Source organism: Panicum virgatum, chromosome 8K (genome assembly GCF_016808335.1).
Source record: "Panicum virgatum strain AP13 chromosome 8K, P.virgatum_v5, whole genome shotgun sequence".
Lineage (NCBI taxonomy): Eukaryota > Viridiplantae > Streptophyta > Magnoliopsida > Poales > Poaceae > Panicum > Panicum virgatum.
Window position 1 is genome coordinate 23208184 of NC_053143.1, and position 18088 is coordinate 23226271.

Here is an 18088-nt window from a genome sequence, read left to right on the forward strand (position 1 = left end):
TCACAAGTAATTAAAATTTTTCTAGGTTTAAACTTATTTGTGCATTCATGCTGGTGCAAAAGTTTTATTTGGTTGAGTGCTTAGGGTTTGAATTCAAATAGTTTGAGTGTGGTTTGAGAAAGAAAAGGAAAAAGAAAAACAGGAACCAAACCAGCCCAAGAACCCCGTCGGCCCAACCCGCGTGTTTCCTCCGTTCCTCCCGGTCCGGCCCAAACTCGCTGCGGCCCAGTCTCCTTCGCAGCCCAGGCCGCGCGCGCCGTTCTCCCCGCTATGACTGACACCTCGGCCCCGCACGTCAGCTGCTCTCTCACGCCCGCGCGTGTCGTGTTCGACTAACCCGACGGCCCCACCTGTCGGAACCTTCTTCTTCCTCCTTTCCTTTCTTCCACCCGCGTCCGAGCTTCTCTGCTCGTTCGACCGCGCCCCGCTCGTTTCGCCACTACACGGTGGACCGACCCCGGCACTCTGGCCCGCTCGCCAGACCTCCACGCGCCCACGACCTTCTAGAAGCCGCACCCCGAAATGGATCACGCGGACGCCGGTACGCAATCCGATCTTCCAGCGCGGCATCAATCCCGGCCGCGATCTCCGCCGCGCTCACAACGGGCATTCACGCCCAAAATTCCCGGCCTCCTCCATTAACTTGCACCCCCGCGGCCCCCCTGCACCGCACGTTCCTTTCCAGCGCAAGCTAGAACCCAGCACCGCAGCATCCGCCTAGCCCCACCGCGCAGAGCCCCTGTGCCGCCATGCACCCGCAGCTCCACCGCCTCCCAGCCACCGCCGACCGCCGCAGGAGCTCCGCCTCGACGCCAGGAGCCTCCCCGAGCCCGCAGCCCTCGGTTTCTACCTGCACACGTTGGAATTCTGCCCGGAACCGCCGCCGCAGGTGAGTCAGTCCTCGACCAATTGCTCGCGGCCGGTGGTTCTCAAGCCATACTAACCCCATGTCCTACTTCACAGCGTCGCCACGAGTCCAGCTGTGATGTCTAGGAGCCCGGAGCACCCCTGTAGCAGCACCATCCATGAGCACCACCCGTGCACCGCCGCCGAACCTCGACGCCGGCACCCCTGCAGGCCTCTCCTGCCCGACCTAGACCCTCGGTGAGCATCACCTCGGCCCCCTCTGTCTTTTGCGCTAGGAATCTATGCCTGTAGACCACTCCAGGTGCCGGAACACCGGCCACCGAAGCTCCACCGCCGCCCGCTCCACTGCTCTGCCATGGCGGATGCCCTGCAGCCCAGCACAGCCCCGCACGAGCCTCGTACTGGCTCTCCCGTGCCGCACAGAGGCCTTGCGCACGTTTTGCACCCCTGAACCGACCCTGGACCCGCCCGAGCATGCTGCGCCTGCAAGCTCCGCCGTGCAAAGCCGCCGCGGCAGTCACACCCGGCGTGCAGAGCCTCGCCGAGCCTCACAAATGCCTCAGGTGGATCACGCATGATGTGTAGATCATCCCAGACCCAAACCTGGGTCGATTTGAGCCCCAGAGCACCATTTCCGGTGAACTCCGGTGAGCCCCGACAAGCGCCGCCGCGGAAAATGGTCGCCGGCCTCGAACGCCGTCGTCCCCGCGCGCAGACCCGATCTGAACCGTCCGATCCGAAATCGATGCGTGAGATTAGATCCAGATCCGACGTCCTGGACCCGAAGATACCGGTTCGCTTGGTAATTTTGTTAAAGAGCCCCTGGGTTTCTTTGAAATTAACCCGCAGTCCACTGCAGTTCAAAAGTAATTGCAGTTAAGCCTTGTTTTTAACATTTAGGCCCCTAAGCTTTCAAGAAATAGAACCCGCAGTCCAGCCCGCATGTTTTCACACGTTAGCCCCTGAAAATACCCGTTAATTACATTTAAGTCCCTAGTTTTTGCACGGAAACCCCTGGAACCTTAGTTTTCTCGCAGTTTAGTCCCTAGACCTAGTTTTAGCTCTAGTTTCCACGTTCTAGCTCCGTTTTAGGTGGTTTTTACGCTCACACGATCGTTGTAATGCGTAGAATAGTTCTAGCTCAGTTTTAAGCGATGTTTCTATGTAATGATGTACTGTTTCTTAGCATTTACTTTTGTTTGCATGTATGTGTATGTGGTGGACTTGTTTTGACATTGCGATCATGAGTAGATGTTGAGCCATCGGAGGAGTACGAGGAGCCACCTTCCACGGGACAGTTTGAGCAGTAGGAGAACTTTGAGGAAGGCAAGTATAACATGAACACCTCCCATCACTTTTAATTACAATTTCATACTGCATTTTACTACTGTATGCCTATAAGGATTTTTCCTACCCATTTTATCTTTATATATATACCTTGGGTTGCATTTTGGTTAGTTATGCTTGGTACTGCGCTCTCATATATAATGGCCCTTTTTAATTAATTCTGCTAATGATCTTATGCAACTTAATTTCTAAGCATGTCTCCTTAAAATTTGTTTCCTAGAAACATGGTTTAGGGGGCCAGCACGGTGCCTAGTGCTTGGTTGGCCACTCTCCATAAGGACCGGTTCGTAGAGAGACAACATGGCATAACCACGCAACCACAAGACTGGTATGGGACGGTCTTGGCTTACTAATTAGGTCTTTTTGGTTCAGGAGTAACTTACCTACGCGGGCAATGGGGGCGGAGAGCTGCTACGGCCCTCGTACCATGTGGGTTGACTGTGCTGTGTGCTTGTTCCCCAGCTGGACCTGCTCCGTAGTAGTAATCCAGAAACCTCAGCGGTTACACCTTACCAACGGGATTCTTTGTAACAGCCTCATAGTGCGTTTGCTAGTCATCTCACCTATGGAAGTGTGATGAACAACTAGTGTAGCTCACGACTTGTGCGTAAAGATGTGCAACATTTGCAGAGTGTAAAACTGGTATACTAGCCGTGCTCACGGTCATGAGCAGCCTAGATCCTCCTTTTGATTAGTGGGGTTACCTTGGTGGTTCTGGTTTGGTTCTCAGTAGTATCATAATTAAATTTGATTAATTACTATGTAACTGGGGTTTGTTGTAATTCATCAACTTGTAGTAATTAGCTTTACTAAAACTTTGCCAAGACTTAAAAGCTAATGCAGTTGAGTCAGCCAACCTTAGAGCCTCATAGTTTGTGTTATACTTGTTGAGTACAAGTTGTACTCACGCTTGCCTCCTCTATTCTTTTTCTCTCATTCTCTTTTGGGGATATCCAATCGCTGCTCAGTTGCCGGTGACATGGAGGAGTACACTCAGAGCTTCAAGGACTTCAAGGACTTCTAGACGGTCATCTCCCAGTCGACGTCCATGTGGCGCCCTTTGAGAGTTCCGTATCTTTGTTTATCGCTTCCGCATTTATGTATCAGACATTTTGTCATTAATGTAATAAATACATTCGTACTCGTTTTATTATGTCTTTTTACGTGACATGTGTTGTGATATCTTGATGATTTTGTTGTATATATGCATGACTTGATCCTGGCGCATATATATTTTGCTCGGTCCATGTTTTGTGGGACCAGGTGTTACAACGTCGAAGGCTCCATGGCGGGGACTGTAACAGTCCATGGCACGGCGGCGGCAGAGGTAACCTCAGGAGCAGTGTCATCATCGCTCTCGGATTCCATCTCGCTGTACTCAACAGCCAGAGCGGCCGCAGAGATTGGCTTTCGGTCGGTGGGGGTGCTGCTTGCGCTGCCCTCGTCTTCAGAGTAAACCTTTCCCCTAAGAGGCAACCCGCTCAGGATCTGCTCCAGTAGCTTGGGGCACTTCGACGCCCTAGAGCCGGAGCCCCCCTTCCTCTTCTTCTGCTTCTCCAAGGCGGTGGTCGCGGTGGAGCTGCGGCCACCTCGAGGAGCACCCCCAGCGTCCTTGCTTATCTTCTCCAGGGCGAGCCTTGCCTCGGCCACATGCTGAGGGGCTTCAATCTCACCTACAAGAGGTTGTACTCTTTGCTCAAAATAGGGCTGAGGATCCCATCGACTTGGCTCTCCACCTCCCTCGCACCAATAACTGTTAGGAAAGAAGAGGAAGAGTGAGTTACCAAAGCCAACAAAATACAATCAAGCATTATAGCTCTAGCAGCCATGAAGAAATCGACCACCCAGCCCTTACGGGAAACACTCGCACGCCACGTATTCCTCGGTGATGTCGCGTGCCATAAACACCTTCGACACCTCCTAAAGAATCGAGAGGTATGCCTCGTGCTCGGACACGCGCTCCACTTCGACAGAAGGCGTGTCCCCCATGTTCCCAATGCTCTTCACCACCAGCGAATGGCTCTTTGTCATGGGATCGAGAGGGACCTTGTGATAAAACCAGAAACAAGCCCAATCTCCTATCCATTTGTTCTTCATGGCAGAGATACGGCTTGGAGCAGTCTGCTAGAAGGTGAAGGTATAACACCCATACTTGGGCTCCACCTCTGTCAACTGGCCATCCACATGATTCTCTTTGGCTGAAAATGGGCGTGACTCACGCGGGCGAAGTTCTCAATGGTTGGAGCCACGCGGCATGTCTTCGCCAGCCACATGAAGAGATTAAGCCTGACGAAGGAGTTTGGGGTCATCTAGTGGAAGAAGACTCCATACCATTGGAATATATCCACCACAGCGGGATCCAAGGGAAAGCAAAGACCGGTGGTGAAGAAATCATTGAAGACGACAACCTCGTCATCTTTGGGAAGGGGAACGCGCGCAGCGCCGGGGCTGATCACTCCGCGCATCTCCAAATCCTTCACCATGACCTCAGTCATAGACGAAGGCCCCAAGAATGTAGAAGGAGGAGCCTTCGCTCGATCCCTCTTCAGTGCCATCACAAATGTATCCATTCTTGAGGCAAAAGACTAACAAAGCAAATGTGCGAAACGGGTGAGCGAAGGCAAGTTGGCCCTTGAGAGATGTAATATTACCTGTCTACCCATGGAATATTCTGGAAATCTTGCACTTGAGAGGTGTGTCGATGTAATTCGGCCAGCGGGTAAGTGACCCGCTGCCTATAAATACCCGTGTAACAGTCATTGATGGGACATTGAATACGGAGAGAGAAACTGGACACTTGTCCGAAGACATTGTTTCCTTCTTAGCGTATGAGCATCTTCGTTCCGTGTGCACTCGTAGACTGTTGTAGTGTTGTTCGATCCAGAGATACTCCCCATCAACACGTCAAACTACCAACCATATTGCACCTCTTTGGCTTCTCCTCTTGGCAAGAGGAATGATACTGCACACACGCCCATTACCCTTGTCCCTGCGGGAGGTTTCATCTCTTTGTTCAAGAATGACCATATGTATCTTATTTACGGTCATTATACAACATCTACACAAAATAGATGATATCGGGCCTATATTTTGATCCACCAGCTAGGTAGCTAGTTAGTCCAAGCAGGGCCAGCAAATGCGCAGCTAAAATCCTTAACTAGCTAGTTGGATATTAACTATCTAATTGGATGGTACAACCCAACTAATGGATTAGCTAGTTGGATCAAAATAGGACCATATATGAGGTTAATGTTACTCTATCCATCCCAGAACAATATAGCTAGCTTTTAACTTTTTCATACATACTAAGGGAACAAAGTAAAAGAAAAATTTTACCTTGATTAACATGTCCTGCTACAGAAGACAGGGAACTTCGATTGCCTGCCATGTTTGCTTGCATGCACGCAAATTTAAAATCAAAATGAAGTTATAATTATCATGGTTATTTTAAGCAGAACTCTGGTTGCAATCCATCTTAGAACTCAGAAATAGTTATAGTACGCGATAAAATTCAAACGTTAATATGGATTTGAGGGAGACAGATAGGGGATGGAAGGAAGAAGGTTATGAGGGACCTTGTTCTCATCTAGGGCTTCTTGTAATCAAAGTTTTAAATATTGGGCTCTAGCTGCCTCTATAGCCTTTTGAGATAGAGAACACCTATTTGGGTCTATATACAATTTAGCCACTATAGCCTGCTATTGCCCCATTTTAGCTCAGCTATTAGCTGTTTTAGAGCCTTGCCGCTAAAACTTTTAGCTGGATATTTAAAACACTACTTGGGATAGTGCTTGAATAGCGATGGGGAAGGAAGAACAAGAGTTAGTGGTAGTGGATGAGTTAGTTATCGAGGAACCGTGGGCCATAGCTATATTTTTGGATAGAGAGAGTATTATTCAAGGGTCATGACCTTTTGTTGTTTGCTCAAAAAGAAATTAAAGGTCAATACTTTAAGAAGCATGCATGGCTCTGTAATGTACAATGAGTTAGATGGTTTAGCAAACATTGTATGTTAAATTAGTTGTGAGGAACTTCCAAGTATTTCAATTCGTATAGTGCCTGAGATGTGAAACTGAGCTTTCCTTTGCACAGGACGATTCTGGTGCTTCACAAGGATTACTTACATGTCAATAGCTTTCCTATATGGTAAGAGAGTTGTAAGTCCAGTTACACCAATCATCTTAGCATTGAGGAATGAACTCTACAGTTCCCCTTATGGTGAGATTGATTGGAATAAGGCTCGTAATTCTTGTGCCAAGGTTTGTCACTATCCTTCCTATTTTCAGGAACATTCTTGCCACTCCATTTAACATCTATGTAATATATACATTAGATACAAAACCTAATGTTCGATGGCAGGGTAGAAGTTAAAGCCGAAATTGGATCAACAGGTTAAGAACAGAAAAAAAAATATAAATTCTGACCAAATAGTAGATATCCCAATGTAGAGAAACTTGCTAGCACCGTTTGATATAATGTGATGTATAAATGATTATTAGCTCCAATCCAACAGTTTTTAGAATCAATGTTATAGAAGAAGGGCACAATGAAAAGAAACTAACTTACTGAAATTTGTCATGTCAGGAGACTCGACCTGCGAGGGACAAGCCAACCTCCAAACTTCTGCCTCACCTTTACATAGGGGTGCCGTAATCTGTACCGTAAACCATGTGAAAGCCGGCCAGGGTGGGCCGGGATCGCACGGCTCTAGTGATAGAATATTCTTTTTGACCCAAGTCACCCCACCTATTTTTTATAGAAGTTTTTTATTTAATCCAGATCTATTTTTATTTCACTTTGATGAGGAGTCGAACCTAGGCCAACTGAATGCTATTTAGGTGCTTTAACCACTACACTCCTTTTGCAGTAAGAAAATATTCTCATCGGTGATATATTTTTGTTGAGGCGCGTCATTAGTATTTCCACCAATTGGTATATTTTGTTGGAGGTAGAGACATAGGTGATGCGTTGAAATTTTGTCCATCTCTAATCTCACATTAGAGAGATGTTTTTCACATCACTAATTTTCGGTGTCTCCTATGTGCATTTTTTACGTAATGAAAGATGCATGGATGCTGTTGACAGCCAAAATTGGCACCAACCGGTCTGACCGGTTTGACCGAGCTGTCTGACCGGTCGAGGCACTGTGGCCTGTCCGGCAGGGACCGACCAGTCTGACCGGTAGGTCCGACCGGTCTGACCGGTCCAAGTAGAGTCCGAGTACAACTAGGGTTTTTCATAGATTTAGATCTGTAAACAGGATTTCTTGCGGGATAAGTCCACCCCACCCTATAAATATAAAGGGTCACGGCCGATTAGGGAATCCAATCGAACAAAATAAATACAAACTCTACTTTTTATCCTCTTCTCCAAACCCTAGCTTTTCCAACCCCATCTGCTATTCTTCCTTCGTCTCCGCGACATTTGAAGGCGTTCTAGGTGGCCTGCCGATCCTAGAACAACCCTACGTGCGCCTACCCTAACAGGGTCCCTCCCGGGTTCGCGTTCGTCGACCGTCGCCGATTCTCACCGGCGACCGGTCTGACCGGTTCCCGAGACAGGTTTGACCGCTCCATGTAGGGAGAGCTGCATCGAGCTCTTTCTCGCGCGCGCACGATCTAGTGCGTTCGTGTGTTGACCGAGATTTGCGTCAACATACTTTTTGGCGACTCCGCTGGGGAAGAAAGATCTTGGTTAATAAAACCGATCTAATCTACTCCAAAGAAGATGGGCTCCAACCCAGAAATCGACAAGGAGAACATCATCCCTTCGACATATGAGCATCTTCCGGAGGACGTTCGTCTGCTACTGGAGGAGCGCAAGAAGAAGAGTGATGAAGAAGATCTACAAGCGGCGCTTGCGAGCATCAAGGTCGGTCGATGTGGCAAGGTCACCAAGATCAAAGAGATCGACTTCGCTTCTACCTCCTCGGATGCATCTACTGAGGTAATACCTGCTGCAACTGCTCCACCTTCTGGTGTTACTGTGGAACAAATTCAGAAATTGCTAGCTGAGTGTGATGTTTATTGGGTCAATTGGCTTAGCTCTAAGGAAAGGGAATCGGCTGGTAAGAAACCTGAATCAGCTGATGAACCTCCATCTGTTTCTACTTCTGAATTTTATGTTCCTCAACCATCGGCAGCATCTCATAAGAGTCAACCTCAATATGGGATGCCGATAAATTATTTCAGTGGTCAAACTGTTACACCCACGTACACTGATCCTATTATGAGTATTTCTGGTTCGGCCAACATTAGCCGAACAAACGAGATTGTTCAGTACACACCACCAGAAATCTCCAGGAACTTAGTGCCACACATCGGTCTTATCTCCGACGAGATGTTCGACCAATATGTGCAGCGTTAGCAAAACCGGCATAGACCGGTCAGACCGATATATCAGTCCGGTCAGACTGGTTCCCCCCAACCGGTTCGACTGGTCGTACCAACCGGTCCGACCGGTCCATCCGGTTAGTTTGTTCCAAACCAGCGTGAGGTATCTACATCCACACAGCCAAATTCTTCGAGTAATTTTGATAAAATGCTTACTGATTATAAGAATGATTTGGCTAATCTGCTTAGAGAGAGTTTTGGAGTGGATGTTAGAAGTAAAACCCGCACATACCGAAAGCCGTGTCCTACTTCGTTTGATTTGGTTGCATATCCTGCTGGTTTTAGGTTGCCTGAGTTTGTTAAATTCAGTGGGGAAGATACTAGGAGTACTTTTGAGCATGTTAGTCAGTATCTTGCCCAATTAGGAGAAGCTGGTTCAATAAATGAGTTGAAAGTGGGTTTATTTTCTTTATCTCTAACTGGAACCGCTTTCTCATGGTTTTCATCTTTGGCACCTAATTCTATTGGCTCATGGGAACAATTAGAGCAGAAGTTCCATGAGCACTTTTTCTGTGGGCATGATGAGCTTAAATTGTCTCACTTGACATCAGTTAGACAATCGCGTGATGAATCTGTCAATGATTATATAAGACGATTCCGCGATACAAAAAACCGATGCTTTAGTGTGAATATTGCAGAAAAGGATCTAGCTGATTTGGCTTTTAATAGCTTGCGCTCTCGTATTAAAGAAAGATTAGAGGGTTATGATTTCTTTACTGTTACTCAGGTGCATCAAAGAGCTTTGGCTGTAGAAAGCCGAAGCAAAGAGTCTCAAGAATCTCATAAGCATCATCGTTCTAGTGTGCATGCTTTAGAATGCAATTCAAATTGTTCGGAAGATGAGTCCAATGATGTGTATGCCGCTGAGTTTGCTTGGCCATCTCAAGCTAAACCATTTACTTGTTCTGCTCTTAAGCCGATTCAGAAAAATCGGCAAGATAAATGATTTACTTTTGATGTATCCAAGTGTGAGAGAATATTTGATGAGTGATATAGGATTGGATATGTCAAGGTGTCACATACTCTACCGCCGCTTGAAGAGTTGAAGCAACGAGCATATTGCAAATTTTATAATACTTTTTCACATGCTACTAATGATTGCAATGGGTTACGTATGTATCTCAAAATATAAATGGAGCCTTAGTGCAATGCTGCCTCATTAAAAACCTTCCTAGGTACAAACTCACACCTTCCTAGGAGAGTACTCCCAGCTAATAACTTTACCATCAGCATCAAACTTAAGCAGAGACTGAGTTCTACCATGTTGCTCCTTCTCTTTCTTAGCAGGGCACAGATCTAGGTGATGGAGCAAGTGCCCAGTTCTAGAAGAAGATTTAACAGACAAAAGACCCTTGCAATGAAGGCAGATAGCAGATACTCGTACCTCTTTACCCCCTTGTATCGCCGTCACCTCCTCAAAGTCTAGCCAGACTTTGGAGGTCGGCCCTCACCTCCTTGTGCGCTTAACGGATGTGCTTGCGCTGGCCGTCGGGCTCGTGGAACCCGTGCGAGTTCCATTGCCGGTGCCCGTCCCAGCACCGGCGCCATCCACGTCGATGGTAGCAGCTGTGTTGCCACCGAGGACGAAGCACCGGGCATCAGCTGCCTCGTTCTGCTCTTCAAACTCCCGCTTCTCGGCCTCGGCGGCTTCATAGTATCCTTCGTCCGCGGAATCATGTTCCACGTCCGAGGACATTGCCGCCTCCTCAGCCGGCGTATCCGGCTCCCTCACGGCCACACGACACCGGATCTATGGAAGAAAGACCATAGCCAGCGACCTGCAACACAAGAAGAAGATTAGAGAGGTTAGGGTTAGGAAATTAGGGTTAGGGTTAGAGAGGCAGGCGCAGGGACGGGCGGACGGCTCACCTGCGCAGCCGGAGCACCAGATCCACCGATGAGGGGCACACCGGAGCGGAGCTTGGCACAAAACCTAAGAAGATCGATGGTTAGGGACTTAGGGTTATGGAGAGAAAGCGAGAGATGGAGAGAGGGAAGAGCGACAGCGTCGATGGCAGCTCGCTGGCGTCCGTCTCCAGCCGGGGTACGCGAGGCGAGGCGAAGGCGATGATGGGATGGCGGCCGGCTTGGCGGGGGAGGAGAAATGGATAGGGTTGGGGGCGACGGGCGACCGGGGGTGCGGGGTATACCCCCTCCTCGTTGCCGGGCCTTTGCCGGGCCGAGGCCATTTCCCGGGCCGTGCCCGTGCCTGCACCGTGGGCCGGCATCAGCGCCCAAGCATGGCACGGGCCTCGTGCCGGGCCGGCACGGGCACGGCGGCCTGCGTGCCGTGCCAGGCTTGAGCTGGGCTTTGCCGTGCCGGGCCACGGGCAGCACCATGGGCCGGCCCGTGGTGGACATGTATAGGGACGATCCAGCTCGTGGCGTGGAAATATATCAGACACAGGAAGGACGCTGAGGAAGTGGAGGCAATATAATTGCGTGTGCAGGGATGGGCCGGCACTGGCCGCAGAACGGTACAGACAGGAGGCGGTTTTGGAAAATATGATTGCAGCACCATAGCAAAAATGTTGGCCACCCAGGGGGGATTAAAATCGACCTTTAGCCTCCTCTGAAGGAAGCCCGTGAATCTGGAATGTTGTTACCTGAGTGGAAGGTCGTCCACAAGGGAAGAGAGCCACTGTCCACAAGCAAATTATTGCTCACGAATGGAGCGAACTTTCTTAGTAATAAAATTTTTCTCTTCCCCTCGCAAAAAAAAAACTTCTTTAGGCATCAATTGAGCTGTATGGGAGCATCATAATTTTTTCTAATAAAAATTTCTGTACCTAGTGGAACTTTTGCTGTCCACTGAAGGATGTTCCATTATTAATACACTACTTGTATGTTTGAAGTGAGGTTAGATGTTTGTTTCGATACCCGCGAAAAAAAGACGTTTGTTTCAATACTAGTTAGATCTTTATTCATTGAGCAGTGCCAAGCTACTGTGTACTTAGAGCAAAGTTAATAATAGAGCCAAGCTCTTGTCTATGAGATAAGACATCTCAACAACAAGTGATATTACTGTATAGATAAGCCATACAATAAGTAGTCTTTTACCTTATCTACTTAAAATTTTCATCAATATATTTTATTAACTTGGACTCACCTATCAGTGCTACGTAAACTCTACCTCCGCATGCTGTTAAGGCCTGTCCCATTGAGAGTGTTATAAAAGTTTAATGGATATTAAATTTTCGCGCCGCACATCACAGGATCAATCGATGATGTACTATCTAAAGAGCACATTCGTGAGATTTGCCGCCATATCTACAACCATCAGGCATGGCATGACGACTAGCATGTAACAGAGTATATCTTCAATAACTACTGTAACGAACGACTTCAGAGAAACGAACATAAGAGAGATTAATTATTACTTCATCTAAGCAACCTCCTGATTTGATTATAAATACGACGTACTTCCGAGACAGCCAGCAGCGAGGGAGAGTCAGAGTCCCAACCGCCGGCACGTGCCACGAGCGGGCTCCGACTTGCGAGGGCGAGGGGGCGGGGGAGGCCGCCGGCCCTGGAGGGGCCGAGGACGGGCCCCCCGGTGGGCGCGCGGACCCTGGCCCTTCCCGGCGCGAGCACGCCCGCGCCGCCGCCCGGCGCGTAGGTGGAGGCCAGCTCCATTGCCTTGCCGCTGCCGCCGCGCCGCGACGAGCGAGCGAGCGAGTGGTGGATGACTGGATTGCTGCGAGCGAGTGTGGACAGAGCAGGGGTCACGGGCAGATTGGATGGGTGAGGAGATAGAGGGAGGAAAAGAGAGGGTGAGGAGGAGGAGGGGGAATCACGGGAGTGGGGGATGCGGTGGGGAGAGGAGATATGTTAGCACAGTGGGGGTCACCATGTGTTTTGGTGGAAAAAAATTGACCGGGAGAAAGAAAAGTTACGGTCAACCTGAAAAACAGCATCGGGCCTCTTGTACCCACATATTACTTTCTTTTGGCACATACTTTACTTTCCTTCGCACATGCACGCACCCATAATTCGCGTCATTATTAGTTTTGGAAGGATGATAATTGACATTGTTATTTAATAGAAGAAAAAGAAAGATGTGTATTATTTTTGGAAGGAAAATTAATGATATTGCTGCTTGATGGAAGAAAAATTAAATATCTCCACTATACAACAAAACAATTGGCCAATTTCTAAGATTAAGTCAACAGTGAGGGTCGGATAATGCTTTATGCCTATGAAATATAATCATTGGATCCTAACATGTAAGATCTCTTCATTGCAAGTATGGAATGCATTAGTTCTTTACAAAGAAAGTACAGTGTCTAAGAAAAAGAAAGTCTAAAATATGCATATGTCATTATTTCTTCATGGTTTCCAAATTGGCGTTGGCTTTGCTAGATAGTTCTCCCTTCTTCCTTCATTCCATCACTTCGGTCACAAGCATTTTTTATTGCATCGCGTCATGTCGGGGATGCCACCTTTGGTCCCTGCGCCGAAGGCTCACCGCCAAAGGCGGGGCCCGTGATGGTCAACAACGATGAGGCCCGGAACGCTTCGTCAGCTCGGCGAAGACCTCGAAGAAGGAGGCCACTGGCCCGTGACTTGGAGAAGTTGCGAGCACGGGCCGAAGGCCCGAGGCTTCGGCGAGCAATCGAAGACCCACACAACCGACGGACGAAGCCAGGTGATGGGCCCGCATTGGACCAGGGTCAGTTGTCAAGCTGTAACCCACTGCAGAGATGTAATATTACCTGTCTACCCACAGAATATTTCAGAAATCTGGCAGTTGAGGGGTGTGTCGATGTAATTGGCTCAGCGGGTAAGTGACCCGCCGCCTATAAATACCCGTGTAACGGTCATTGATGGGACATTGAATACACAGAGAGAGAGAGAAACCGGACACTTGTCCGAAGACATTGTTTCCTTCGTAGCGTATGAGCATCTCGTTCCGTGCGCACACATAGATTGTTGTAGTATTCGTCCGATCCGGAGACACTCTGCACCAACAGTTTGGCACCCACCCATCGATTCGTTCCACCACACCTCATGGCAGCGACGAAGAAGGGAGCTAGCAGCGCTTTGACGAACGCTATGACGCCTCCGGAGGACGCCGTCGTGCTGCAAGGCAATGGGAACAACAACGACATTGTTTCCGTCAACAACGTCACGGAGGGGGAGCACGAAGTCAACCTACACGACTTCGGAATTCCACCCGAAGACATAGAGGCCATGCAAAGAATTTTGGCACACCTCGCGGAAGTTCAAAAGTCACGGCAGGCGGCTCTAGCAGTAGGCCCTTTGGCCCCACAGATGACTATAAGGGTGAAGGCAATGAGACTGCTCTTATTGAAGCCGAAAGATAGGAACAGTACAAGAAGCTCAAGGAGGAGGAGCCCCGATGTCAACTAATGCAGCAGAGGCTCCAGGAGCAGAGGCAAATGCTGGACTGAATGCATGCTCCGAACATGGCATCCGAAGAAGCCAACCAGCGAAGACATGAGCCACCGAGGGCCCATCCACGGGTCATTCCTATCGAAGAGGACTCGGAACATTTGGAGTCAGATGCTGAAGAGGAAGGGGAGTACCGCCAGTGACGCCACCTCCTGGGCCATCACAACTACGGCCTGAAGTCTCCACTATCCGAAGAGCTTGAAGAGGTGCAGTGGCCTCGATGCTTCAACCCTGCAGTCTTGCCGTAGTCTGCATGCAAGGCGAAGGCACTTGTTCTCGCTTTACGAGGCCTAGCCCAGCACAAGTACACCAACCTACCCTTCGGACACATCCAGTCTTGGCGCTAGCATCAGACAGAGTTAACCGCAAGTTTTCGAGCCGTCAGGCCAGACGAGGTCACATCATACGATTTCCACAACCTAAAGTAGGGGAGTTCGACCCTATAAGAGTACCTAGAGCGCCTCATCATGTTTGTGCAAGGCCTCCGAAAGTTGTCGAGCAGAGTATCATCAACGCTGCTGTCCACGGAATGAACCTGGGCCCGTGCGGGGAGTATCTCGAGCAGCGCAAACCCAAGACCGCCAATAAGCTCTTCGAGATCATGCAAGTAAGGTCGTGCTAAAAGGCAGAGCATCGAGGAAATGAATGAGCATAAGAAAACAAGAAATAGTGAATAGTCGCAATCGAAGCCATGGCACGCAGATCAGCCGAAGAGCTAGGAGGCAACCAACACAGTCTCAAGAGATGAACCTCGCGACTCCCAGCCTCAAAGGAACAGAGGAGGGAGGAGCAAAACAAACAACCAAAGACGGCAGGACAATGGAGGCCGAAGGGAGAAAATCCCTTTCTATTTTTTCCATGGCAAATACAAAGGCCATTGGACGAACGAATGCCCCGCCGCCATCGAGAAGAAGGAAGAGTTTGATCGCCGGGACCCACAACCGGCGAAGCCCATCAATTACACTTCACAAGACAGCCAGCCAAGACCGACAGCTTCGACCCACCAGTGGCCCTTGGCAACAGCCCCCCACTAGCCTTCGACATACTCCACATTCAACTATAACCCACTTCCATACAACCCTCCATATCCAGCATTGCCGGCCCCCTTGACGTCACAAGCTCCATCTGCCGCCCCTCTGGCACAACATCACACATGGTCTTGGAGCTCCACCTTGCAGAGTTATCTGTCCCCACCACCAAAGCTAGAACCTGGTCAGATACAGGAGCGCATCCGCGACTCACCCAGTGATAGACAACCCAGAGAAATGGTAAATGTCATCAACACCATCTTCGGAGGGTCCAATGAGCCCATCCATGAGATGAAGACGCAGCGGCAGGAATACTTCAGAATAGTGTCGCATGTGAGCGAAGGCAAGTATTTCCGCACCCCGTGGTCACATGTACTGATACCCTTCACTGAGGCAGATCTCAGGCTGTAGCACTTCCTGCATAATGATCCCCTCGTCATCAGAGCAAACATTGGCAAGAATTCAGTGCACTTCGCAGGCAATGATGTAGGCAGAATCCTAGTGGATAATGGTAGTTCAGCAGACATTCTCACCTGGCAGTGCTTCGTCAAAATAGCCGCTTATTGGCTTCGGTGGCAAGAAAATATAGGCCATCAGCAAGATGGAGCTCAACATGACATTCGGAGAGGGCAACACTCAATGAACCGAAGCTATAACCTTCGATGTAGTGGACATCAACTACCCATACAATGCCATCTTCGGCCGCAACACCATCATCAAATTCGCAGCCGTCATCCACCAGCCATATCTATACATGAAGCTACCAATGGCTGGAGGAGTCGTAACAGTCATCGGCACGTAGGAGGAGGCATGCAGGTGCGAAGACAACACATCTCTCTAGCAGAACACACAAAGAAAGTACCATTGTGCAAAGACATCAAGGACCAAACAGTTATCATCGGTAAGGGCCTCGAAGAGTCAGAAGAAGCTAGGTTGATACAGTTCCTGTGAAACAACCAAGATGTGTTCACCTGGTCTTCGGCGGATTTGTAGGGAGTCAGCAAAGAGGTCATGGAGTAGTCGCTCAGGGTTGACCCAAAGGCATGACCAAGAAAGCAGTACCTCCGACCATTGTCCGACGAAAGGAAGAAGGCAACACAGGCCAAGTACAGAAATTGCTTAACATAGGGGTCATCGGTGAGGTTCAGTTCCCAGATTGGCTAGCTAATGTCGTCATGGCACCGAAAAAGAATGGCAAGTGGAGAATGTGCATCGACTTCACCATCCTTAACAAAGATTATTTGAAGGACGAGTAGCCCTTGCCACGCATCGACGCGCTCGTCGACGCGACAGCAGGCTCCGAAGTGCTCAGTAGGCTCGACTGTTTCTCCGGCTACCATCAGATCTTCATGAAAAAATCTGACAAAGAGAAGACCAGTTTCACTACCTCCTTCGGCACATATTTCTATGTGAGAATGCCGAAAGGCCTTCACAACGCAGGGTGCACTTTCAACAGAGCAATCAAGGTGGTGTTGGGGGGACCAGCTAGACAGGAATGTCTCCGCCTATGTCGACGACGTAGTCATCCGAAGCAAGAAGCGACAAGATCACATTCAGGATCTCGAAACCTTCCCAAACCTTCGGCATCACGGTCTGAAACCGAACCCAGAGAAATGTGTCTTCGGTGTGCGAAGAGGAAAGTTGCTTAGTTGCATGATCACAGAAAGGGGTATCAAAGCAAATCCAAAAAAATTGAAGCTATCAGGCGGATGCAGCCACCTAGCACTAGACTGGCCTCGCTGAACAGATTCATCTCCAGTTCAGTAGAGAAGTGCCTTTCGTTCTTCAAAGCATTGAAAGGTTCCGGCAACTTTCAGTGGGGCGAAGAGCAGCAGAAAGCCTTTGAAGCCCTCAAAACATACATTGAGAATTTGGCTGTCATGACCAGCCTGTCAGAAAAGGCAACACTCCTCTTGTACATCGCTTCATTGGGAGCAGCACTAAGCACCATTCTTGTCGAAGAGCGCAACATCGAAGGGTCGCTCAGGCAGGTCCCCATTTATTTCGCGTCCGAAGCACTGACGGGTCAAAGCTCCTATATTCAGAAATGAAGAAAATAGCATACACAATCGTGATGGCAGCAAGAAAGCTCCAGCATTACTTCCAGAGCTTCAAAATCAAAGTACCAACTTCTTTTCCTCTTCGGGCCATGTTTGAAAATAGAGAGGCCTCCGGCAGAATAGGCAAGTGGGCTGCATAGATAGCAGAGCACACAATAGACTTCACCCCCAGATCCCCAATCAAGTCACAAGTCCTGGCAGACTTCATCGCAAATTGGACACCCACAATACCTTTGCAAGAATAGCCGAAGATTGAAGCAGTATGACAGCTTGAGTGTGATAGAGCGTATTGCTGAGATGGGGCAAGGGCTTCGGCAGTTCTTACGGTACCTTCGAGGACTCAGTTGAAATATGCAGTCAGGCTCGATTTCGAAGGGTGCACGAACAACGTCGCAGAATACGATGGCCTACTGCTAGGTCTTCGGAAAGCAAGGGTCCTAGGGGCCCAAAGACTGTCCATCAGATCAGATTCTAAGTTGATCACAGGGCACATCAACAAATTCAACAGGGCATTGAAACCTGAGCTGGTGAAGTACTTGACAGCAGTATGGGGGATGGAAAAATATTTCCTAGGCTTCAGCATCCGAAGCTTTCTGATGGCGCAGAACATATTAGCCGACAAGCTGGCGGAGGCAGCAGCACAGCAAGAACCGTTATCGGCAGATGTCTTTTTAAAAACAGTAAGACAAGGCTCAGTCAACTGTGTTGAAGAGCTGGCAAAATTTGTCAATGCAATCAGCAGTGAAGATTGGCGCACAACTATAATGGCATACGTTCGGGGACACTTTGTCCCGTAGGATGCGAAGGAAGAAAAAAGAATGGTGCTCTGCGGCCGAAGCTATTCGATCATAAACGAAGACCTATACCAAGGGGGTGTCTGTGCCCCTCTCCTGAAGTGTGTCTCGCGAGACAAAGGCAGATGGTTCCTCGAGGAGATACATGCTGGCATGTGCTCTTTGCACATTGGGACATGAGCTCT